The sequence below is a fragment of the Pleurodeles waltl genome, chromosome 3_1 (genome assembly GCF_031143425.1).
Source record: "Pleurodeles waltl isolate 20211129_DDA chromosome 3_1, aPleWal1.hap1.20221129, whole genome shotgun sequence".
Taxonomy (NCBI): Eukaryota; Metazoa; Chordata; class Amphibia; order Caudata; family Salamandridae; genus Pleurodeles; species Pleurodeles waltl.
The window spans coordinates 1,481,961,640-1,481,988,563 of record NC_090440.1 but is presented as its reverse complement, the minus strand read 5'-3'; positions in this window follow the sequence as shown (position 1 = coordinate 1,481,988,563).

Genomic DNA, 26,924 nt, shown 5'->3' with positions numbered 1-26,924 from the left:
AATTATTTTATTTATAAACATTCAATTTATTTTGATATTAAAATATAACAATCCTTATTATTAAATATGTATCAGCATTTAAAAATAATTCTATACATTAATTTTATTAGCTCTTAACACATAAATGTTTTTTTTTAATCAAGGTGGGATTTTATCTTTTAACTTGTTGTTATATCATATTTATGTCCAATAAATACATTTCAAATACATACATAGTTAATTAATACACAATCAATGTGATGTGATGCATAAATTAATTTGATTAATTATTGTTTCTAAATACATTTATAAAATTATTCCACCTTAATATATTTGAATAACGTATGTTTATTATTTTTTAAATTGCAATAAACATTAATAACATTTCCTATACTTCACTATAGGGAGATCTGTTCTAAGAGGGTCCACTAACAGCTGGGAACATGTCAGTTTTCACATAAGAGTACATTTACCCTCAGAAATGGTGAGCAGGAAAAAAAAGTATAAAGTTACTACGAGGTGCAGTAGTAGTAGATTTACACATGCAAATTTACCTCAGTTAATAGCGCCCCATGTGTGGTGGCGCAATTACCCTCAAAGTTGAGCTGGAGTACATTACAACTGCTCTGGGATCTTTTTGGCAGTAGAAACCTTAGAAGGGCAGTTTGTTCATAGCAATGGGCTCATCTTTGTGTGTGTGGGTGTTTTGTTTTTGTATGTCCCTCTATAAATCCCTCTTTCCCCCACTGTTTCCCTTCCATTTAGGTGTAAGTATTTCTCATTTTCCAGCCACTCCCCCCCCCCACGTGTACTACTAAAATGCAGACCTATGTGTGCAGAGGTGCCTGCATTTGTGGCAGAGATCTCTGCAGAGAAAAGATAGAAGAGGCAGATGTTAACACACGTAGGCTTTGTGAACTGCATTTTACAGTATGGGTAGAACTACTATAGTACTACTAACTACAAAAATCAGTTTGCCTCTAGGTCCACAAGATATACATAGTGTACAGTTATTTCAATGGAATGGAAGCGCATCTTTAGTCTAGTCAGGAGTGACCACGACCTAGGGTGATTCCATCACCAGGCACTAACGCATTGGTGATAGGAAAGGAATCCGAGTGATATGGCTGCATTAAATGCTTATTTTGGTGTCACGACACCACCTTCCACAAAGCACAGGATGTCTGAATGTCGATGATAACTACTTAATACTTAAGCTGTATTGCTTAACTATATAACAAAGTTTAAAACATCAATTTACATTATGCAGTTCACCGTTTAAACTTGTTCTGGCAGAATAAACTTTAATTAGAATTTTGACATGCATTGTGTTCTTGGTTGTAAAGACCACCCATCCCCCTCTGAAACTTGCTTTTTGTGAGGTTTGGTCTTATTAAAATGTTGGCTTGAACATATTTAGTAATGACATTAAATAGATTGAAAAGACGTAGCAGAAAGCAGACAGAACTTAGTGGGGTGTTAATGAGGTATCATTTTTAAAGCAAGATTATGCTAATTTTGCTTTGCAGCAAAGGAAATGAAGAGGAATGCTTATTCATGCATATACAATGAAGGTATGCTCACTCGTGCATGGAACATCCAGAATGAAGGAGAACGCATTAATAAAAGAATGCACACAATATCAGTGCCACGAAACCCGATTAAACCTTTGTCACTCTTCTCATTCTTCAACAATACTCAGCCTCAAATTATACCTTTTGCTCACCTTTTCTGATGCTTCTTCAAGTGTTTACTTGACAGAACTGCGCAGAATGGCCTCTTATGTGCAATCGGACTAGCATGCATATGTGTGAGAACATTCAAACGTAACATATTTTTCATTGCTAAACATTTTCTCATTATATTGAATTAGCGATTTCACCATATCAAAATTACCTTTATTTGATTAACCTTGTTTGATTCACGTTATAGTTAGGTGTAGTAGGCATTCGAATTTAGATGAAATTGTTGTTGGTAGTGGCTGTCATTGTCCTAGTAAGTGGGTGAGGCATCTTAGTGAAGGCAGCATGTATTTCCCGTTTTACTGCGGTCCTGGTTATATCATGCACATGCTGGTACCATGTACAAAGAATCATCCACAATTAGGAAGCCACGGTGCGATACAATATCCACACTACAGCCCTTATTAGGACGGCCTGCAATTGATGTGATATGATTGCACCTGAATAGGAATTTATCGATTGTGAGAAATACTACCTAATTTTTAGTTTTCGGGGAATAACACCAAAATACACATGTTCTGGTAATAAAATCTGGGCATTTAACCCTGGTAAATATTATTGAGTTTAACCTGTCGATATTGATCACAAAACTCATATTTGCGATGTGTTCGTTAATAGGAATTATCACAAATATCACAATTTATTGGACTGCTCGTATCAAGGTCTTCAAAGGTGTAATCACTCTAACAATGTGCAATGCCCCCCAAAATAATTTTTGCCAGATTTGACATATTACCCCAATCTCTAGGTAGCAGTGTGCTACTTGTAATATTTCGAAAAATGCTGGGAAGGTGTGGAATTAGATGGCACATTTTAGACACATATTGTGAGGAGACAGTAAAGCACTTTTAAGTAAGCGTTGTTTCACTCTGAGGTAATGCTATTTGTTATTATTATGAATATACATTTTTACCTACATATATCTTTTGTTCTTGAATAAAGGGCAGTCAGTCTGAGATACAAAACTTTCATTTTTCCTGTTCATGTATAGATGATTTTTCTGGCTTTTATCCGGATTGCCTGATCTTAGATTTTTACGTTTTCGTGTCTAAATATAAAACTAAGTCACATCTGGTTCGGATGTAATTGCTGGGTTAGATTTAATAGACAAGGTTTCATCTTGCTTCTGAAAGCATGCTTTTTAGTAGGCGGATCGGTGTCAAAGGTTCTAAAAAAAACTTCACGACTAACATACTTAAGGTCCTGATGGCACGTTAAAAGTCAATTAAGGCTCCATAAATAAGTAAAAACCTTTTAATCTAGAGAGAGACACAGCAATAAAAAAATCCCGAATGTGTCACTTTGAACTTTTCTGAAGAGTACACTGAGTGAAGTACAGTTGAAGCAAATATATTGCAGTAAAACCACAACTAGATAATAAGCATTGGAATTTTGTTGCATCTTTGAAGTTCCAAGAGCCAATATATACAAGTGCTAATATAGAAATGTAACCTGCATTTATGATTGGATCAACATGTATTATCGTTTAACAAAGAAGTCCAAGCAAGGCGAACAAGGAATTTGAGGGTATCAAGGAAGATGGAACTCTTTTTACTCTTTTAGAATGAAATCATGTTTATAACCCTTGTTTTTATAATTAACAATTATAGCTTTCAAAATTCAACAGACAGGCTACATTTCCATATCCAAACATGGATGAAGGAAAAAATTCTAAAGTAATTTCCACTTCAAACTCAGTATTTATTTTAGCTCATCACAACTTGATTATACTGTTTTTTTCTCCTTGCTTGCCCTGAGAGGCCAGATTGAGACAGGGCAGGCAATAGAGAACAAAATGGCCTTGATAATTTTTTTTTACTTAAAGCGACTTATTTTGCAAAGTCCCAGCATCTCTCCTTTATGTAACTATCGGTAAGTCCCCATCTTCCACAATAAATCCTAGGTGCTCGACTTTCCCCATCTTCAGGAGTTCCTGTATCTAAATCATTATGGAGTCCCATTGCAGCCATATGGCTACCGTTGTAGACCACTGACATCCCAATGTCCTAATAAGGCCCCTAGTTGAAAAAGAATTGCCCATTGCATCACTGCCTCAAAGGACTGTGTTAAAACATACGTTCCAGACCCAGAGACCCTTACGTTTTCTAACAGTTTTTACTTTATACGTTTCACAGTATGCATGGATGTCCAAGGCCTATCTCACATCTGTGTGTATCTCTTCCTCAATGAAGAAACCCTAAGATTTCCTTGTTGCCATCAATAGCTTCCCTTCATGACATTCAAGGAATCTAGGCCCATATTTATACTTTTTGACGCTAAACTGCGCTAACGCAGTTTAGCGTCAAAAAATTTAGCGCCGTCTAACGCCATTCTGAAGCGCCATGCGGGCGCCGTATTTATGGAATGGCGTTAGCCGGCGCTAGCAGACCGGCGCTGCCTGGTGTGCGTGGAAAAAAACCACGTAGACCAGGCAGCGCCGGCGTAGGGGGAAAATGGCGTTAGGGCGTCTTAAAATGGGGCAAGTCAGGTTGAGGCAAAAAAAGCACCTCAACCCGATTTGCGCCATTTTTTTCGACGCCCAGACGCCATTTAAATGACTCCTGTCTTAGTAAAGACAGGAGTCATGCCCCCTTGCCCAATGGCCATGCCCAGGGGACTTATGTCCCCTGGGCATGGTCATTGGGCATAGTGGCATGTAGGGGGGCACAAATAAGGCCCCCCTATGCCACCAAAAAAAATAAAAAAATATAAAAAATTATACTTACCTGAACTTACCTGAATGTCCCTGGGGTGGGTCCCTCCATCCTTGGGTGTCCTCCTGGGGTGGGCAGGGGTGGCAGGGGGGGTCCCTGGGGGCAGGGGAGGGCACCTGTGGGCTCATTTTGAGCCCACAGGCCCCTTAACGCCTACCCTGACCCAGGCGTTAAATAGTGGCGCAAATGCGGGGTTTTTTGACCCGCCAACTCCCGGGCGTGATTTTTGCCCGGGAGTATAAATACGACGCATTTGCGTCGCCGTCATTTTTTTAGACGGGAACGCCTTCCTTGCATCTCATTAACGCAAGGAAGGCGTTCACGCAAAAAAATGACGCTATTTGCCCATACTTTGGCGCTAGACGCGTCTAACGCCAAAGTATAAATATGGCGTCGAAAAAAACGACGCTAATTCGGCGCAAACGGAGTATAAATACGGGCCCTAATTTGGTACCGTAATACGCAGGTGTCAGCGCACTTTTTCTTAGATAATTGCTCAGGACAAAGAACCACATCAACCATGTGCAATTTGGATCAGTTTTCCTGCTTCCAATCTGTTGTGGGCTGGGGTCAATCCAAATCCCCGCATATTTCCCTCGGTCCTAAGCAAGCACATGCAAATAAACCTAACATTGCAAGAGGTGAAAACAGGCAGGTGATGTTCCACAAATCTTTTTTGACCATTCCCAGAGGGAATTTACTGTGGAATGTATCAGTGTTAAAATAATCCCTGTCAAAGAAACAGGAGTTTTGATGGGTTCCCTTTTCTGATCCCCCAATAGGGCACACACTAGAATTTGAAGCCTTAATTCACAAGGTTTTTCTTGAAGTCCATTTAATGCATAGCTAATGCAAACTTACTATAGCAGATAGTAAAATAAATGTAGGAACTATAAATGAGCATAGTATAAATATAATGAAAACACACAGCAAAATGCATTGAAGGAATCACATTTTTAATAAGTCTTGGCTAATGGTGATTAGTAATGAAAAGTTTGTCATAGTGAGGGGTGCACAGCATTAATTGCATTTGTAAATGCCAAGGTCAGACAGTCCGAACCTGCCAGCTACAAACATTTTAATTATTGAGAGGCCAGATTTTCTAAGTCTGTGGTCTTGTTTGAAAGGCATCATGTTCCCAGGAGTTGAAACGTGCCTCTCGCCCTGAAACGGCTAAAAACTTTGCTTAGGTTGTCAAAACCTTCACATTTTAAAACATATTATTTATTGGCATTTTGTAAAAATTTCATACAGTGTAACATGCAACTGTTATCCCATTGGAACAATGACAGTTTCCTAGGCATATATGAGTAGTCAATGAGAGTAGTCTGTGTGTGTGTGCATGAAAAAAGGGGATAACAAATTAGCCGAGCCAGAGGTATCTTTCCCAAATGGGGTAATAAGTCAACATTTGGGAGGTCAGTGCCCTCATGAGTGATCAAAATCATCATGCTCAAAAAAATCATCGTTATTTTGATGTAACATGAGAGAAAATACAAGAAACGATTTAACCATTTTAAACATGCAGTCTCTGTATATTGATATTAAACACTATCCAGCGTTTGATTATATGAATATGAAAATTAAACTCCAACTATCAAAACCCTTAATTATAAAACATAGGGGCATATTTAAAAGGAAATGGCACAGCGCAGCACTGCTCGAAAATTGGCAGCGCCGTGCTGCTTCACTTCAGAAATGCAGCAAGTTGGGAAATGTTCTTTTCAAATTCTACCCCTGAAATGAAGGGAGAAATAGCAAAAAAGTACCTAAAGTTCAAGGACTAGATAAATAATTCCTTGGATATTCTCATTCCTTTGAGATGGCATAAGGGTAGCTGACAGGGTGGTCGTGCTCCATGGTTCTCCATGAAGTTAATGGAATTAGCAAAGAATTCAAAAATTGAAAAGGAAGTGGAGGAACAATTCTGATGAAACAAGTAAGCTAAACTACAAGAAAACAGTGAAAACCTATAACTATGCTATAAGAGAAACTTGAATTACTTACTTTAGTTTGAAGATTCTTCAAAAAGGGCTATTTACAATTGCTAATTCTTTTATGAAACTGGTTGGGAATCAGTCCGGGTCCCCACCCTTGGTATCCTGCCGCAATATGCTTGCTAACTACTCTCAATCAAAAGTTAACATTCTTGCAACACTGACAGGAGGATACTGACCCCAACAAGGATCCCCATAAACCTTCCTCAGATGATTAAGCAAAGGAGAAAGTCAATAGCCTTCTCTGAGATTAGTAAGGATGATACTGTGAGATCACAAAAACTGTTAAATCAGGTTCCCTGTTAGACCCAGCACCCCCAACATATTCGGGAAAGGGGGAAACACAATCTTGTCCGTCCTTATAGATAGTTTTTTTGCTCATTGAAGAGCGGGAATGTCCTTCCAGCCTGGAAACACGCAATTATTAGGTCTCCGCCCAAAAAAATCTCTCCCCATCTCTGGAGGCTCATGGAATACCCAACTCGAACAGGAAGCAGTACAGAAACTGCTCTGTGCTAGCGCTCAGAGAAGATTTGAATAAAGATCTTGACTAAGGCAGTTCAGCAGCAATTATTCTAGTGGACTTGAGCACAGTCTTTGATACTGTGTCCCACCCAATCCAACTTCAGAGATTGGAGGAGGCCAGAATCTTTGGTCGACCACTGTAAAGACTTACCCCCTTCCTTAATAACAGAAGCTTCCAAGTCTTTGAGGAGACCTTTTCTTCAAAGTCCCATTCCTTAAAGTGTGGGGTCCCGCAAAGATCATCATTAAGCCCAACACTATTCAATCTTAACGTTCTTTCTTTCACAGAGAACATAGAGGCCCATGGTCTTTTATAGTATTATTTGCAATTGATGCACAGATCCTGATTTCATTAACCTCCCAAGCAGTAGAAGTTTCCAAACAACTCAATGGCTGTCTAAAGCAAGTAATAGATTGGATGTCCACTAGCAGTGTAAAACTAATTGAATTAAAACAGAAGTGTTAATAGTTGGTAATAACCCTCCTCGCCTGTCAGAATTGCACTTGCCTGACAATCTGGGTTATCATTTACTCCAAAATCAGAAGTAAAAAGCCTCAGGTTTTGGATAGCTAACAAACTGTCTATGGAAGTCCAGGTCAGGAAGCTGGCCTCAAGCTGTTTCGTTTGTTAAGAATCCTCAGAAAATTGTTGGGATGGTTTCTCTGTGCTGCTGGGAGAGAGGTAGTGCAAGGCTATCTCGCTTAGACTATGGGAACTCTCTGTATTTGAGAAGTCCTAAATTGGTGGTTAACAGAGTCCAAGTGATTCAAAATGTGGGAGCCGGACTCTGTTAAAAATTCCAAAACATCATTCTGCCTCATAATTTTTGGCATCTCTGCTTTAGTTACCAGTGGCTAAGAAAATTCAATTCAAGGCCCTTTGTGTAGCCCATCAGGCAATGCATGAGAAGGGCCTTCAGCTGATACAGCATTTGCTAAGGCTTTACACCCCTAAAAGATCATTGCGATCTACTCTTTAAGGGCCAATCACAGTCCCCAGGATTAACAAAGCCAGGTGCGCCAGGCGGTCATTCGCCTTTTTAGCACTTAAGCTCTAGAATGCCCTCCCACCTGCGATGAGAAAGAATAAAGTGGAACTGCACTTCAGGAAACAATTGAAGATTTTCTTTTTTAACCTGTTCTCTTCTGAGCATTGAGGATCTGTGACTAATATGTTCACACTCACTGGGGGGCCCATTGGGAAGCAATGCTCACTAGAAATGCCAATAATAGAATAGAATAGAATTAACCTCAGCCACTGGTGATTACTCGGGGCTGCAGCCCAATTCATCATTATTTTGCACACTATGTCACCTCAGTTTGGACTCAGTCATATGCAAATCAGTCTTGACTCTGCTCAATTTGGAACATGTGAACCTGAACTGCCAAGCCAGGTCCTCCCGGAACCAGAACACAAGCAACCCAGGAGGGGTTTCACCCTAGTTATTGGTCTTCAGCCCGGTACAGCTTGGTTCCAGTGACACAGTGTGCACGGGACCCACGTTTGGGTAGACCAGGCAAACTTTGGCGACACAGTAAAGTACACACAAAAGTAGTGGATGGAATGCTTGACTTCATCTCAGCCACTGCTAATTACTCGGACTGCATCCCAATCCATTGTTATTTTGCATATCATGTCACCTCAGTTTGTGCACAGTCATATGTAAATCAGTCTTGACCTTGCTCCAGTCAGAAGAGTCCAGCCTGAACTGCCAAGACACGTCCCCCCATTTTGGTAGTGTGCTCCTTTGATTTCATGGTGGTTTGGAGAGGAGCTACAGTTGAGATGGAGGGCTGTACAGGAGCACACGTCTCTCTCTCCCTTAAAACATTCAGTCCTCTTTCTCACAAGACCTTGAAATCTTGCGCAAACTGGTGGCCATCTTGAGATCAGCTGGCTGTATAAGCCATTGCTGCTCTGAATCACTGCCTATTATTGTACTCACCTGAAGGAGGAACATCTTTGATCTCGACCTCAGCAATCCTTTGCATCTCTGAAGTTTGGTTTCACCTTCTACTGGGATGATCGAGTTCCAACCAATCCCAGCACCAGTAATCTGTAAATACAAGAAAGGGGAAAGACAGTTAAAAAATGTAAGACTGCACTAACACAGTAACACTCACACATGCAGTGCAATAAGGACAGAGTACTTGCTGTCCACTGGGTATACTGCCTGGGGGTAAGGGGATCCTTGCTCAGTCGACTGTGCTGTCGTTAAAGATTTTAAACAGAAGAACAAGATAGAATATATTGAGTTAACACATTTTAAAGTATCAAAGTAAACTAATGTGAAGAACAGTTTCCATACAAAGAGTGGTTTTGAATATGAACATTTGTCTTAAATATGAATATTAGCTATTGATCTAATTAGTCACTTGCTATTTAAGATCAATTGTGAATAACCCTTATTGAACATTGCATCACAATATCCAGGAGTGATGGTTCCAAAGGTGTCAAACCAATTCCTTCTTATGAACTAGAAATCAAAGCCCAGAAGAAAGTCAGATACAGAGGTTTCCTAGTAAAAGATAGGTGGCAGAAGAATATAGCATAGCTACCTATAGCAATTTATCTATCCCTTTAGGTACATAACTTTCTGACAACAAATCTGTCTCCTGTGAAAAATCCATTCATGAGAAAGAAGGAATAGTAAGGTAAGGAAGATAATACTTAAGGTAGGGAAGGAGGCTAGAAGTCTTAAGGCCATGTACTAACACTAAACTCTGATCTTTATACACACAGGCTGAGATTTACTAGGGACCTACGGTGTCTTTACAAGACATAAGTAGTTGCAAAGAAACGTAAGTCATTTAATGGTATTTGTAAAGCCATTCAAGGGGAGAATTGCACCTCCTTGCTTGACTTTGGAAAATAAATGTAGAGCAAAGCAGCAGCTTGTGTTGCATTACATTACATTTCATAGTGGTAGGCTTTCCATTGGGGGAGAATAGGTGTTACAGTGATTCCACCCAAGGAATTTGACACAATCCCAGATTTACTGAACTCAGTAAACCTGGGATTGTGCCAAAATGATAAGCCACTCGGGATGGGTATCATAAGCAGAAATATCTTTATTTCTCCTCGTTACTTCCTCTTTCTGTGTGTGATACACAGGTGGAATGAGGAGTGTGTCTCTAAGGACTGTTATTGTGCAGGAAGGTATACAATCCTGCCCATAATGTAGGCATCAACAAACCATGGTGCAAGGGTGCCTGCATTGGCCTTAGTCAATCTGAAGTGCAGTAGCGCAGGGAGAGACTAGGAGAGCATCACATCTTGGTAAATACAGTGCTATTCGTCTCTCTGCTGTGATGCAGTGAAGCAACGTTGCTTGCTGGTGTGCGTTGTGTGACCTTTTAATATATATCATCAACTGTTGCTACAACACTGACAAGGATGAGCTCAGAAAGTGTAACAATAAGTGACAGAACTGACTTCTTACCAGACCTAGACCAGCAGTGAAAGGCCTGCAAATGAAAGCATCATGCTCTCTCTCTAGCAATCACATTCCCCTTTCCCCAGTGGGCAGTGCTTAATTTGTAAATTAAGAGGTGCCGGTGCTCAAAGCCCTTCTCTTAAACACGAGGCTGCTGTAATTAAATCTGCCAGCACTGAATAATCCTGAAGCCATCTCGGGCTTCTTCAATCCATTTTCAGCCACCCCAGCCCCTTCAGCTCATTCTGCAACTTTCTACTTTCTCTCTTTATGACGCTTTTTAGTTTTTCCTTCTTCCGTCTTTCACATATGTGTCTTTTGGTCGCAGCAAATGCTTGAGGCATACGATTTAGCCCCAGCCCTCACAAATAAGTGCTGGTGCTCAGCACCGGAAACAACAAGCACAAATTAAGCACTGCCAGTGGGACTGGTTTGGTTTTCAAGTGCCTATTGGCTTTGGGGATGAGGCAGTCACACAGAGAAATTGGGACCTCGCTTCTGCAACTTCACCTCACTCCCACAGAACTTCACGCCATAAAAAGATTAGTGCTCAGAAGCCTGGCACTTTTACTGGCAGTAGAGATGCCTTAACAACTTTCTCAATTGCCTCATTTCCGGGTGTTATCATGTGAGCTTCAAATAACTTAGGATGGCTCTATTGAAGATGGAAATACTATTTGTGGGAGGTCTTAGTATGTGTCTAGGTAGGAAGATCTGTTCTGATATGGTGGAGTTTGTTCTACAACCAGTTTCATTAACAAAGCACTGGGTATTAGGGGAGACAAACATCTGTCTCATCAACCACTAGCTAGAGAGCATGATGATCTGGTTACTTTTGTATGCGCACCATTGCAAAAACCTTACCTATTCTAAGTGACCTGCATTGGATTCAGCAACTGATTGCTCTGGTTATGCTGAGATATTTTTGATCCATTTCTGGGCATACCTCTTTATTTGTAGAAAAAGCTATAAATACTACAAAATGCTGCAACCTGAATCCTAATTCATCTGATAAATTGCTAATATATTTCACTTTTTGCTTTCCCATCCCTGGAGATCTCTGGATGTTTCTATTAACGTTACAGAGATACCTTATGGTGTTCTTGAAATAAACAGAGCAAGCTAGGTCCAGTGATACATCTACCTGTGGTCACATAACAATGGGTTAATGCTCTTTCCCTCGGTATGCACAGTAGATCCTTTGTTGTTTAGGTGACGTCCACAAATCCAGTCTAAACCTTCTATGAGGTTTTAGTCTGTCAATGTGTGTTCTGTCATACCTGGTGTATGTCATTTGTCCCCCAAATGCATTTTCAGCTTCCATGGAGAAAAGAAAAATAGACAGATATTTCCTACCCAACTTCTGCCTAGTAACTACAGGAATAAGGGGGTGTTTCGAATCCAACAGACATAGCAAAGAATCTTTTACTCTTGCAAAGTATTGGTAGGAAACCTCAAACTGGACACCCAGAATCACACAAGCCTTTGTATTATATAACGATTATCATTTATTATTTATTAAGCACTAATCCTATGTGAATCAACTGAATAACAATTAATAAAAGTGAATAACTCAGCAATAACAATCATCATAAGAGTGAATAAAATATAGGCAACAAACATTGTTCATAACACACCCCTAACCCGATTGCCTTTAAAATGTCGTATGTGCCTAACGACATCATGGCAACATTTAGGGGCTTATTTACAAGCTCATTGCGTCATCGTTGCATCATTTTTTTGATGTAGTGGTGGCGCAAATCAGTCCCCCACAGTGAGCCACATTTTCTAACTGTTGCAATGGGACCATTGCACCAGTTTGTAAAGCATTTCATAACATTATACGTACCCTAGGTATGCAAGTTAGGCGTTCCCCCATTAGAAGCCTTGCAGAATTGATGCAGGGAAATCCACAAGATGTCATTGCATTGTTCTGCACCTTCACAGCATCACTTTTTTAACGCCTACTCAGAGCAGGCGTTCAACTGACGCAAGGCTTTTTTTGAATGGAGGCCTTCTGGCATTGCTGGAGTAGCGTCTTTTTTTTTTTACACTAGTCCAGCAATACGTCAGTTTAGCACCACAAATGCGTCTGAATTTCTGATGCATCTGAGGACACTGTGCGCCATGGAGCGCTGAATCATAAATACAGCGCTACCATGGTGTCTGTACGGGAGCACAAGGAGGCGCAAAAAATCTGTAAATGGGGCCCTTCCTTTGATCAGAAGGTCCTTAGATAACAGTATGCCTTCCTCTACTTGATCTCTCTCTGCCCCCCATTAATTGAGTACAATGTATGTACTTTATTATTTCAATTGAGGAAGTGAGGGCCTACTCGTCTGGAGACCGGTACTTGCAGCATCTAAATAAAATCATTTTCTCATTTGCAGCCGTCAGAACCCTTTGCTCTTGTTATTTTTAAATCCAGTTAACCTGGAAACATAAGCCTTTATGAGGTTAACTTGTACAGATTGTGTTACTTCACAACTAAAGCCACCGATAGCATCCCGCCAGGACATTTAAAATTGTCTTTTAGCTGGAGCATTGTGGAACAGAAGACTTGACAATTTTGTTCACACAAAACATTCTGTTATGTTGCTCAATACAGAGCAAGGAAACACATTTATTTCGATGTCTGGCATTTATGACAGGAATGGGAAAATAAAGCAAGTGGTTAACCACATAACGGTAAATCTTGAAAACGAAGCACATTAAGCATCCTTGTTTGTGCAAAGAATTGCGGATTTTTTATGTGTTCTGTTTTCTAAATCCTGGTACATTAACATGATGAGACATGGTTTTATATTAATCCGGGCGTGTGTCCAACAGTAAAGAAAAATATTCACAATCTAGGCTTTCAAATAGTTTTTAAAATACATCTCTCATAACTCACTAATTGGGTGATGCTCTTAACTAAGAGCATAGTCCTGAAGTGTTGAACAGTGGGTCAGCAATACAAACGTTTTTGGTTCTTAAGATGATACAAATTTACGTATGCAAATAATTGAATGCATACCTTGAAAAAATGAGGCAAGGGCCTCTCACCAAGTTAGACCTGACATCTTTGGTGTGGTATTCCCCCAGACTTTTTGCCTTCACTCCCGTATGTTTACTGAATTTGTATTGCTGGTATTAAGACTCTGTTCAATTTACCCCTCCTAACCAGTGGCAAATTACTTATGGTTTCCCCTTGAACATAGTAAAATTGGCCTGCACATAATCATGTCACATTTAATGTAATTATATGTCTATATTATTGGTACTACATGCACCTCGGGGCTTTTAAATTAAAAGCTACTAGTGGGCTTCAGCACATATTGTACCACCGACTACAGTATCACTGTAGTCCATGTCTCAAGCTTGGCACTGCAGCCTGAAGTAAACTGCTAAACTGCCATTTTTATCTCACAAAATCCTTTAATACATATACATTACTTCTCAAATGGGCCCTAAAAGATGGATGTATGGTATTTGAAAAGTTGGACATGTGACATTAAGTTTTATATGTCCTGGCAGTGAAAAACTCCTAAAGTAATTTTTTTATTGTGGTAAGGCTATATCTCCCCTAAACGAAAGGATGGTTACTTGTTACATTTCCTGGGGAACAGACAGAGAAATGTGTCTTCCACTTATTTAAATCATAATTGAAAATTCTCTTTAATGGTAAAGTCGAAACTTAAGTTACTGTTCTGAAAATGTCACTTTTAGAAAGTAGGCATGTTTTCTGCCTTAAGCCAAATGTGTCTTTCTGTCAGTGTCAATAGTCAAATGACTGTGAATGGCTCTTCTCTGGCATATTCCTTCGAGACATATGGACATAAGGGACTTTGGAGAGAGGCAGGGTATTCTTCACCTGAGCAGGATGTCCTTTGGGTTCAGCTTTCCTGGTCTTCGAATAGTAACCCAGTCCACTGTGATCAGATGCCCATGAGTGGCACTTTGTACTTTTTGGTGCTACTTTTGCCTAGAACTTTTAAATCCATAACTCCAGTTCTACTGATTGGATTTTTGTTATATTGGTGTCATGTATTTGTTAATCATTACTCAATTTTTCTAAATCAGTTGGGGATTTTTCTTGTGTTGTGTTTTTACCTTATTACTTTTTGAGTACTGAATAAATACCTTACACACTACTCCCAAGATAAGCCGGACTGCTTTTGGGTCCAGCTACCAGAAAATTTAGCACATATTTATTTAATTACTTTTGTGGTTCTCCCTGACAAGGTTTAGGGCCCATATTTATTTTAAAAAAGTGGTGCATCAAAGCTTATGCGCCAATTTCTTTCCGCCCCCTCCCCCCATGGGAACCTAATGACACCATGGTTGTGCCATATTTATAATATGGCTCACCATGGCAGTTGTTAGAACAATAGAGCCAAAATTTTGGGCGCTATTGTGGAGCTTTGCCACACTACCGTCAAAAATGTCGGTGCTAGTGTAGCAAAGTGCAAGGAGCCCCATAGGTTTCTATTGGCGCGTCATTTTAATGCCTGCTCTGATAAGGCGTTAAGGATGACGCCAAATATGGTACAGTGAAATCTGTTAAATTTGACTGCACCATTTTGGGAGGGCCTTCTAGCACCAGGACACCCCCCTTGCATACATTATGCATGCCTCAGGCATAATGTGGCACAAGGGGTTACAAAGTGGCACAATGCATGCATTGCGCCACTTTGTAAATATGGTGGGGGGAAAGACCACTTTAGTGCTGCCTTAGCATAAAAAAAATGATGCTAAGGTGGTGCTATGGCAGAACTAGGGGATCTTAAATTTGCCCCTATGCTTATTATTTGAGTGGGGCTTTCAACCCTTTCAACTAATACCCCAATTTCTTACCCACCTTTCTTATGGGGGTTGTGCTGACAGTGGTGTATCATCAGAAAGATTAACTTTACCAGAATTAGGAGGCATGTAAAGCTGTAACCCCTCCCTCCCCCTCGCTCCTGGGAATATGAAAAAAGGACTACAAATAAGGAAAAGTGATCTAAACACAGCTTTGGTTCAAATACCAGTGATGAGAGATAATGTGAAGCTGGAGTAAAGGCATGAACAGATGCAGAAAGATACTTGTGAAATGAAAAGACTGGGATGTAGAAATGAAGGGGCAAAGCAAGCCATCTCTGTCATGAGTAGGAAGAGACTGCACCAAACTGAATCATTTGTCTTTGAATGTGAGGTTTAGCATTTACTTTAAAGCCTGAAAACATAAGCTGAGACAATTGAGCAAGAAATAAAAAAGCATACCTTGTGCCAAGCACTACCAGAGGTGAAGTCGTTCTGAAAGTCATTTTTTAGCAGTTGTCGGGTCTGTGGCAGCCCCCAACATCAATAGTTCTGATGTATGTAGAAGATTGGTCCTTCACTAGTCCTGCCCAAGGAAATGACAATTACAAGCTTTTTTAAAATAGTATACTACACACTGGGGAGGCATAGAAACATAATACATTGGTTGCCACTTCGTTTGGGGTACATGTCCATTATTTTTGGGGAATTTCGTAAGACTTTTCCAAGTACCCTTGTGAGACAGCAAGTCACAGATTCCCATATTTTATTATGAAATACATTTGAGCATTCCAGTATATAAGAATTAAAATGAATTGAAGCTTGCAAGAAAGCACATAATTCGTGTAATTACACATGCAGAAATTGTTTCCCCTTTGGAAAAACCCCATAGCCCTACATTGCACTCATTTTGTGAGATTGGTAGGAGTGAATCTCCAACTTGTTCCATGGGTATAGGGACAGTAAAGTTATTTTTCTCTTTGGAGAGAACCCCATCACCCTAAACCCCACCATTATTTTGAGATTGACAGGTATAATCTCCAATTACTTCCTGTTGATAAAGGGGAATGGAAATGTTTGTGAATAGTTACAAACACCACCCATAAAAAAGCCCAACCACTGAAACGAGGAAGATCAAAAACTAAAGCGATGCTGACCAGCTTGTGCTAGTGCGAATCTTAGGGTGACCTCACGTATAAGAAAGATACTCTGCCTTTGTCCAGATCAGGCCCCTGCACAAGAATTTACATATGCCCAAATTTATAGAAACCTGGATGAGGTTCCTACCATATTTCATGGCATCCCAAACAGATGGCAGCCCTTTATTCTGTCATTTCTGTGTGTGCCAAATATACGTGCTTGCAAGAGCTGATTGAGTGAATGAATAATCTGCCCTATCTGATATCTTCTACAGGTTCCCATTGCCTCAGGGACCACACTGCATATTTTTCTGGATATTCTTTAGAACCACACGGACATTAGACCATATCCTTCTTTCCTCCTTCAAAGGCTGACAAGAATTCCCAAACTAGTTCATGGTGCAAGGGTTTGGATAATTGTATGGTGTGGGTGCCTGTCCAGCTCAATGAACAATAGCATTTCTTGTCAGAGACACTTAACTTAGGACAAGCTGTAAAGTGTTTATGCAATAAAGTCAATACACCAAGCAATTAAACCCCAAACTGAATTAGAAAAATAGAATACAACCTACTAAGTCAAATGACAATGTAGAATGGGAGTTTGCCATCTTTTTGTAGGTGCGAGGCCAAGGCACAGGATAAAGCTGAAGTTCAATTTGATACTGTGGAACTCTCAGATGGATACTTTTCCCATCAGGTGTACACTTTGAAGGTCCTCAGAACCTCATGGGAATCATCAAGATTTCGGTTTGCACATCGCAAATTGCAAATTTTAAGAAATCTCTATTTTCGACATGCAAAATTGGATGTATCAAAATTGCGAGTCGGAAATAGCGATTTCTTAAAATTCGCTAATGCAATTTGCGAAGTCCAAATACCGAATCGCAAAAGAAATAGTGATTCGGTATCTGAAAATCGCAAATTGCGAAAACGGTAAACCGGAACAGCCTGATGACATCACAAGCAGGAAGTGAGTCAGCCCACGCTGTTTCCAGGAGCCACACCCACAGGAGCAGGCAGGGAGACACATCCTAGCACCAGGGAGCCAGCTTAGTGAGCCTGCCAGGATCAAACTACAACAAGGCCAATGATGGGAAGGGAAAGGACAAGGGAGACAGAAAGCGCAAGATCAAATTCAGTGAGCAGGAACTGGAGGTGCTCATTGAAGAGGTTGTCAGGAACCATGACAGACTGTTTGGAAAGAGCTCATGACAGGTGCCAGAAAGTGAGAAAAGGAAACTCTGGTTGGAAATCCAGACACAAATGTGACCAGTGGGTACTGCGCAGAACTCTGTGGAGGAGATACGCAAGAGGTGGTATGACCTGTGTTCCATGCCAAATAAAGGGTAGCCAGCAGGCTACAGGAGGCAAGGAGCACCCGAGGAGGATCACCCACCCACCCACCCACCATCTACACCACTGGAGAACATGGTGGAGTCCACACTGCTCCCTGAAGCTGTGAGTGGGGTCACTGACATTGACACCTCAGGCACACCCAGCACCAGCAAAGGTAAGGACAGTAATGATGTGTATCCCCATATGTGCACGTACAAATGCCCCTTAGAAAATAGCTATCAGTGCAATGCAATGTAGTCCAAGCCACATCTTGCATACAACACACCAATGCCTTATGGGAGTGTTAGTCCACAACCATAACCTGCAGATAACACATAGATAGCAAGTAAGTGTACAGGCATACAGGGGAACAACAGATACAACTCACAGTGATACGATGTAAGTGTACATATATTAAAATTGTGCAACATTTTGTGGTACATCCATAAATGACATGCTGCACATTGTCGTTGCAGATGTCTCAGGCCCTGCCGCAGCAGAATGTGGATATGTGGGGGATGTTGAAACACAACCACAGTCCGACTCAAACACCAGTGAGTCATTGAGCATTGCACCAACTATGCGCAGGGCAAGGGTGTTACCTCTCCCACAGTTGACCATGGACTCAGACGAAATGCCAGATGAAGTCCACACACCACCTCCAGAAGCTACATCCACAGGAAGACAGCAATCCCTGCCCCGGTGTGAGTCAACTCCCCTCAGGAGGCATCACAAAGCAGGCAGACAGTGCACAGATGAAGGAGAGGGCCCATCAATCTTTGGCAGCCTTGAAGCGCCCATGCTGAACGTGCAGCGCCTGCAATGCAAACACATGAGGTTAATGCACAGGCAGTTGGTGTCAACTGATCATAACATGGGTGCAGTGCACAGGCAGTTGGAGTCCCAAATTGATAATATGGGAGTATTGCACAAGCAGTTGTAGTCTCTGCATGAGGGCCAGCAAAAAGCTGCAGAAAACACTAAGGAGTTGACTACCACCATTAAGGAACTCTGCACTGAGATGAAGCATAAGCGTGCCAACCATCGCAGGCGCCATCACCAATTCATGGGAATGTTTCGTGGGTTCTGCAGATCAGTCAATTGGCTTGCAAGTTCAACTGCCTTGATATCACGGTGTGCTGTGGCCGCACAGGTGGAGACCAATGCTCCCTCTAATTTTTTTCCACTGTGTGCGGCAGTGTGCGGTCTCTGTGCACTGCAGCCAAGGATACGTGAGCCAAGAAATTGACCATTCACGCGCGCGCAGCACATAACTAGCCAAGATCTTTGGCATTAGCCTCTCCATACCACTAAAGCAAAAAAGGGATATCATTGCTCCATGCAATAGGCCATCAAGGCAGTTTTGTGACCTAGTTGCACACCCCAAGGACATGACCTGTTAAGTGCCACCTTTACCCCAGTTAGAGAAAACAGAGGAACATTGCCCGCGGCCTTTAAACGCTGTTTTCATTGACTTCAATCCAGATTCAAATATGAGCATTTTCTGCAATAGGAGAGCACGACTATCGCTCTAAAAGGCTTATTTGAGCTGAGAAAGTGATAATGCATATAAACAACTAGGAAGTATGACAATGATGGAAATGTTGATAACAGCACATTTCCCACTGTTCTGAAGCATTTCCTAGCTCATTAACCATTAATTTTCAACATAAATATCACTTGCTCGCTTGTATGCTAAAGTACGCCAAATGATGTTAAAAACACTCCCCGCGGCATTTAAACTCTGTTTTAATTCACTTCAATCCAGATTCAAATATGAGCATTATCTGCCTTAGGGGAGCACGTATATCGCTCTAAAAGGCTTATTTATTAACGTGCGCGCTTGCCGAAGGGGCCTGCGCGATGGGGGAAGGAAAGGTGGAGACGGCACATTCCAGTCGGGTCGTTGCACAGGCATTAGTGCAAATAACCAACGTTCTGGATGTAATGCAGACAGCACGCAGTGCTACAACCAGCAAACTGGGTGTTGGGGAAAGTGAGGAGTCCATTAGCCTCAGCAGTCTAACAGTCCCTGTGATGGATCCTAGGCGTCACAGTGCCAGCTACAGTACTGCCTTTGACCTTGCTACAGGAGGTGCCAGCGAGGGCACTGCGCACTCAAGTGGAATGCGTGGACGTGAGAAGTGACATTGAGGGCTACAGGGGACTACCTTCACATGTAGCAATACAGTTATACTATGACATTAATAGTGTGACACATATGTTACCTGAGGTCAAAGTAATAAAGATGCCGACTACCAGAATACATATTATTGAGGTTGTGTTTTCATTATTTATTTCAGAAATGGTTGCGTGTGATGTCAGCACGCCTCTGCCTGCCCTCTGCTGCACTGGTCCTGTCTGCTGGGGGAAGGGGTGGTATGGGATCATCATCCTCATCTGAGTCTGGCTCCGTTAATTTCACTGGTATGCCCCTGTGGTTGCTATACTGTGCAAGATCGCACATGTGGCCACTATTTTACATGTTGTCTCTGGGCTGTACTGTATTGTGCCTCCACTTTTGTGAATACACCTGAAGTGGCTCTTCAGCAGCCCGAAAGTGCACTCCACCACATTGCGGGTTGCCCTGTGTGCTGAATTGAACCTCCGCTCTGCTGGTGTTGCAGAGTTCAGGTAGGGCGTCATCATATAGGTGCGCACTGCGTAGGCACTGTCTCCTAGAAGGAATAGAGAATAAAATAAGTACTTGTGCCAACTGACGCCACACTGACATCAATGCAACATTGTAACATGGCAATTTACCTAATAGATAGCCTTCACCAAATTCCCCAGCTAGCAGTCTAGTGAGAATCCCGTTGTGGCGGAATATGTATGCATCATGTGTGCTCCCTGGGTACCTGGTGACGAGATCCGTAATGATATAGGAGCCATTGCAAATCACCTGTATGTTCATTGAATGTTGGTTTTTATGGTTGCGGTACACATACTCTGTGGCCAATGGTGGACAGATTGCAACATGTGTCCCATCTATGGCACCTAGGACATGTGGGAACTGTGCTATCTGGTAGAATGTGATTTTAGTGTGCTGTAATTCCTGTGGGGTGTGGGGGAATCTGATGTACTGGTGTATTCTGCTAAGCATGGCATTGGGAAATGCGTTGAAAAATCTAGAGATGGCACTCTGTGATACCCCTCCAGCTGCAGCTATGACCCCTTGATAGCTCCCTGAGGCTAGTAGGTGGAGGCAGCATAATACCTGCACATGGGTGGGTATGCTATTGTCCTGTGTGTTGTGCGCTACAGCATGGGTTGTATCTCAGCTATCAGGTCAAGTATCATGGCCAAGCTCAACCTGTACTTCTCATAAATCTCCTCCTCTGTCTGGTCGGGTTATGCGCACTCTGTAAATGCGCTCCTGTCTCCTCCTTCCTCTCCCCAAACCTGCAGGATCCTCATTCGCCTCGCCATCACGTAGAGTGCAGTCATTGTGGAAAAGATGCTGAGTCATTCTGGGCCTCTTTTTATAGTTTGCACCTGGTTACCACCTGGTTTCAATCCGTGGTAAATTGCATGTGCAAAACGCCATTCTGCGAATAATCGCAATTTGCGAATTTTTTATGAATTGCATAGCGACGTGTGTTTGTGTGTTGCAATCTGCGTTTCACAAATAACAACATGATTTACTAAATCGCTATTTGCGAGTCGCAATTCTAGCTCGCAATGTGGATGTGCAAATGGCGATTTGGTATTTCACGTCACTATTTGCAAAACGCAGATTGCGACACGCAAACACACGTCGCATTCGCTAAAAATCGCAATCTTTGTGAATCCTTATTTTCACGCTGCAAATGCCTTTGATACATCGCAAAAGGCTTTTTTGCATTTGCAAACAGCCGATTTTTTGCGTTTCGCACCGTTTGCAAATGCAAAAAGGCTTGATACATCTGGCCCTTAGATCCTATTAGCCTGTCAGGCAAAGATCAACATCAAAGTCCAGTTCAGTTCCAATTGACACTGGTCAGCCAAGCACTTCAAGTAAAAAAGGCCTCCTGCAATTTATGTCCCTGTAGCCACACAGCAAGCCAGCCAACTGACCCTTGGAGTCCACCTCTTTGTGCTGGGTACATGGGTGAGTAGGTCCATTCGTTTAGGGCTCTTCCCAGGTCACAGACAGCAGGTCCAGTCCTTTCTGATCTTCAACAGTTCCAGACTGTGTTCTGAGAAGGGTGCCTTAGGGTGCCACATTTATGATTGGCACTAGCTAGTAGGAAGCCATTTTTCCTGGGTGCTCACTTACCAATGGGGTAAATGTTTCCAGACCCTGGTCCAGCTTCTTTTACAGTAGCTCCTTTTTGCTTTACTGCAAATAAGCCCAAATTGCAACATGCTGTTCCAAGCTGGCTAAATATCTTCAGCCACACTAAATTTGGGCTCTGAGAACTGTAGGTGTGTAGAGGAGTGTAGTATGGAAATTAATAGGGTACTCCAACATCTAACACTCATATTAATTTTGAAACAGGCCCTGGACTCAAAACAAAAATTCAGACGGAAATCTTGTAAGACAAAGAAGGGTCTTTGGGCAACCAGTCAGTGAATGTGTAAGAACTGTGATCTTGTGGTATTGTATCTTTTATCTATTTTACCTTTCCCTGTATTTGTTAATTTTTCCCCTGTTCTGTCATGTATATATTTGGTAGTTGGTATGTTCCAGCCTCCCCTGCTCCAGCTCTTGCTCTGTCTGGAATTCTCTTGGAGATTCCATTCTGTTGGAGCTGGGAGCTGGGAGCTGTGTACAGTTGTGGCTGGAGTTTCATGCAAAGCGCACAACACGAAATCATACTTTGTCTATGTATCGGAACAGCCCTGTACAATATGAAGACATTCCTTTGTTTCGCGTTTCGCTTGATTGAATGTGAAAAACGTGCAGCGTGAATTAACTTTGTTGACATTTTCATGCTCGCCGGTTTTTATCTTATTAGTGTGCCGGCTCCTTTTTCTTCCAACAAGCATGCATCCCGTTCTCGAGCAGCTTACTTCACCAGTATTCTTGGATGATTGTTTTCATTGCTCGCTCCAACAGATGGATTTATAAAGTATTCAGCACTCTTTCTTTCACAGTTGACACAGTTTCCTGCAGTTATTTATATAAACATTTCTTTTTTGGGAAATAGACTTCCATCCATAATCCCTCTTCCTGTAGTCCTGGGATTTTGTGGATTAACCTCCCTTTTCCACTGGAATATTTTCTTCGTTTTAGTACTTTGGCGATATGCAAAATATTACTCCACCACCATTTTTCCTGTCATTGCCAGGTGACCCACCGATTCCGTGGAACAAATGGAAAAAGGTTTTTCGCACCTACATTCGTGTCTGCGGCAGCAACTTATCAGCCGACAGAAAAACATCTGTTCTTCTTCATTGTCTTGGCGCAGAAGGACAAGAGATTTTGGAGACATTACCTTCTATTAATACAGCGGATGGGGCAGATGGAGACACCTCCTTAAATGAGTTTGAGATAACTTTACTTAAGTTAGATAAACTTTATTTACCTAAAATATCAGTTATTCTTCAGCGGTACTATTTTGGCAAAAGTAAACAGAACGAAACTGAAACTGTTGAAGACTTTGTAACAAATTTGCACAAGTTGGCAAGTCAATGCAAATTTGGTAATAATTTAGATGAACGTATACGAGATCAATTCATGTTAGAATGTAGAAGTGACAAGATTAGGTAGGCATTATGGTCGAAAGGTGATCCCACGCTGGAGGAAGTCTTAATTGTAGCTAAACAGATTGAGCACTCCAAGACTTATATTAATGATCTGAGGGAATCAAAAATGATATCTCATGAAATTCAATCCTTGGATGCTAAGTCAAAATTTAAAGGGAATACTAGTACAAAGCCGAAGTTACTGTGTTTCAGATGCAATTCTCCATCCCATTTAGCCAATAGCAGGGATTGTCCTGCTTTTAATGCGGTTTGTAAGAAATGTAGCAAGAAAGATCACTTTGCCAGATGTTGCAAGCCTATTGAGAAGAAAGGAATGAAAGTTAATAAAGTGGAATGTGGTGAAGAGGATGAAGAGAGGTACAGTTTTATTTTACAAGTAGTTAATGATGTAAACTGCATATCTAGTATTCAATGTGAGTACCCCACAGACATTGTGGAGATAGAAGGTGTAAAAGTTTCTATGATGATGGACTCGGGAGCGAAACTAACTTTGGTTTCTGGTAGTGATTACATTAAATATTTCCAGGACAAGGTGATTCTTCATGCCCCTGATGTAACACTGTTCAGTTATGGTGGGAAACCTATAGAGTTGAAGGGATTTTTCAATGCAAATTTTTTTTTTTAAAGGAAATGCCATTGAGGGCAAAGTGTATGTTCTTGTTGTGGGAGATACCATTTTGAGCTGGCCACATCAAAAGTTGTTGAAGATTATACTGAATCACAACTCAGTACCGCAAGTTCAAGTACCGAAAGTTTGTAATTGGGGTGAAGAATTAATGAGGGAGATTCCAGAAGTGTAGAGTAGTAAAGTGGGCTGCATTGGTGGATACAAGCATCGTATAGTACTCAGGAAAGATGCTCTGCCTGTAGCATGTAAAGTCAGAAATATCCCTTGCAGCATGCAAGATAAAGTGAGAAAAGAGCTTGAAAGGTTACTGGCTGAAGGCATAATTGAAAAGGTTGAAGCAGCTGAATAAGTCACACCTATTGTAGTTGCTGCAAGCAATGGGGACATTAGATTATGTTTTGACTTACACAATCTTAACAAGGTGGTTATTGAAGACAAATTTCCCCTACCCAACATAACCGAGATGGTTAGTTCCTTAGGGGATGCAACATTTTTCACCACCTTAGATTTGAGTTCAGCCTATCATCAGGTGCAGCTGTGTGATGAGTCCAAATCACTCACTTCTTTTATTACACCTTTTGGAGTTTTCATGTTCAATAGGATTCCCTTTGGGCTTTGTTCAGCAGCATCTGTATTCCAAAGACTGATGAATAAAATCCTAGGGGAGTTAGCTGGTGTCAAGTATTTCCAGGATGATGTCCTTATTTTCTCTAATACTATTGATCAACATAAAGAATTGGTCAGGAGAGTACTCAGAATATTTCAGTTAAAAGGAATTACATTGAAAGGTTCTAAATGCAAGTTTTTAAAATCTGAAATCTCTTATTTAGGACACATAGGGCCTGATTCTAACTTTGGAGGACGGTGTTAAACCGTCCCAAAAGTGGCGGATATACCACCTACCGTATTACGAGTCCATTATATCCTATGGAACTCGTAATACGGTAGGTGGTATATCCGCCACTTTTGGGACGGTTTAACACCGTCCTCCAAAGTTAGAATCAGGCCCATAGTATCTGGCGATGGTGTTAGACCCAAGGATGAACTAGTGTTATCTATTCTTGATTTAGCTTCTCCTGAAAACAAAAATGAAGTTCAAGTTTTTTTTGGAATGGTAGAGTTTTACGCTAGATTTATACCTGATTTAGGTAAACGGAGTTGTTCAATTAGGAACTTGCTTAAGAAAGGGTCGGATTTTGTTTGGGATTCTGATTGTCAAAAGGAGTTTGATGATCTTAAATGTGGATTGTCCTCAGCACAGTCGCTCAGCAGTTTCCAGCCTGGTCTTCTGTGCTCCATCACCACGGATGCTTCAGAGAAAGGTTTAGGTTGTGTATTGAAACAATTTAATAATGGTAAAGTAAATGTAATTGCCTTTGCTTCACGCTGCTTACGAGGTGCAGAATGCAAGTACTCCACAATTGAGAAAGAAGCCTTAGCTATATTTTGGGCGATCAAAAAGTTTAATCAGTTTCTTTGGGGTACAAACTTTGAGGTACATACGGACCATAAACCCTTACGTGAAATATTTGAGAAGAAGGGTTTGGATAATGTATCTGCTCTTATTTGTAAGTGGATTGTTGGGCTTCAGGATTATCGTTTTGGTGTGAAATATGTTCCAGGCTGTGAGAATAGGACTGCAGACTGTTTGTCTAGGATGAAGTTGTGCATAGTGGATGATAGTGACAATGATGCATCATGGTGGGTGGATGAGGAAGGTAAGGTTTGTATTGTCACAGAGGGATGTGTATCTGAGGAGGAGTGGAAACGTGAGCTGGAAAATGATGAAGAATTACTTAAAATCAAAGACTTGCTATCTACTGGGGCGCGTCCCAACTATGTGATGAAATATAATGAACAATATAGGAAGGTTTGGCATGAGCTTTCTATACGAAATGGTGTCATTGTTAAACGGTGCAAATTGATTCCACCATGTAAGTTACGAGAGCGCTTAATTGATCTCGCTCACAGTGGACAACATGGCATATGTAAGACTATAGAAAGGATGAGAGGTATGTATTGGTGGCCTGGTATGGACTTAGCTGTTGAAAGGAAAGTTTGTGATTGTGTAGAATGTAAAATGGCAGATAAAACACTTAAACTGAGAACTCAGCCGGTAATGTTGAATGAAATTCCAACGGTGGTATTGGAGGAGATTTCAGTGGATATTGTGGGTCCTATTAGCAGTAGAACTGTTTCGAAGTATATCTTAGTTCTAATGGATAGATTGTCACAGTGGCCTGAAATATTGATTACTTCAGAAGTGTCATCTTTAAAGGTGATACGTTTTTTGACAGAAATGTTCGGTAGAGAAGGTAATCCTAGGTTTATTTTTACGGATAATGGAGTGCAATTCACTTCTAAAGTTATAAATGATTTTTTGTAAGAGAGAGGTATAACACATAAAAAAGTGTGCTTTATATCATCCAGAAACTAATGGAATGGTAGAACGCTTTAATAGGACAATTAAAGAAACCATCCAATTGGCCAGACAGCTAGGTGAGGAGTGGGAGAGCATGGTCAAGCGTAAGGTTGAAGTTTATACATTCACACCTAACACGAGCACTGGTCAGACACCCTTTGTCATTTTCAGGAAATGTGTTCCTCACACAAAAAGGAATCCTCCATGGATCAAAAAATACATTGAAGAGAGTGTTGACTATGAAGAACTCAAGCAAAGAGCTGTAAGCAGGGATTTGAGCGGCCAAAGGAAACAAAAACTTAGACATGATGCACGCAAGTCTGTGAAAAAGATGCATGTTAATGTTGGAGATTCGGTCAAAGTCAAATTACCATGTAAAACAGGAAGTGGACAGTCTCATTACAGCAAAGTTTTTAAAGTAATCAACATTTTTAAAGGGGCAGTTAAAGTGGATATGGACATATTTGGAATCTCAATAGAATTGTAAAAATAGATTAAGTTCTTTGGGGTTTCTGTTATACCCCTTCTGCTCT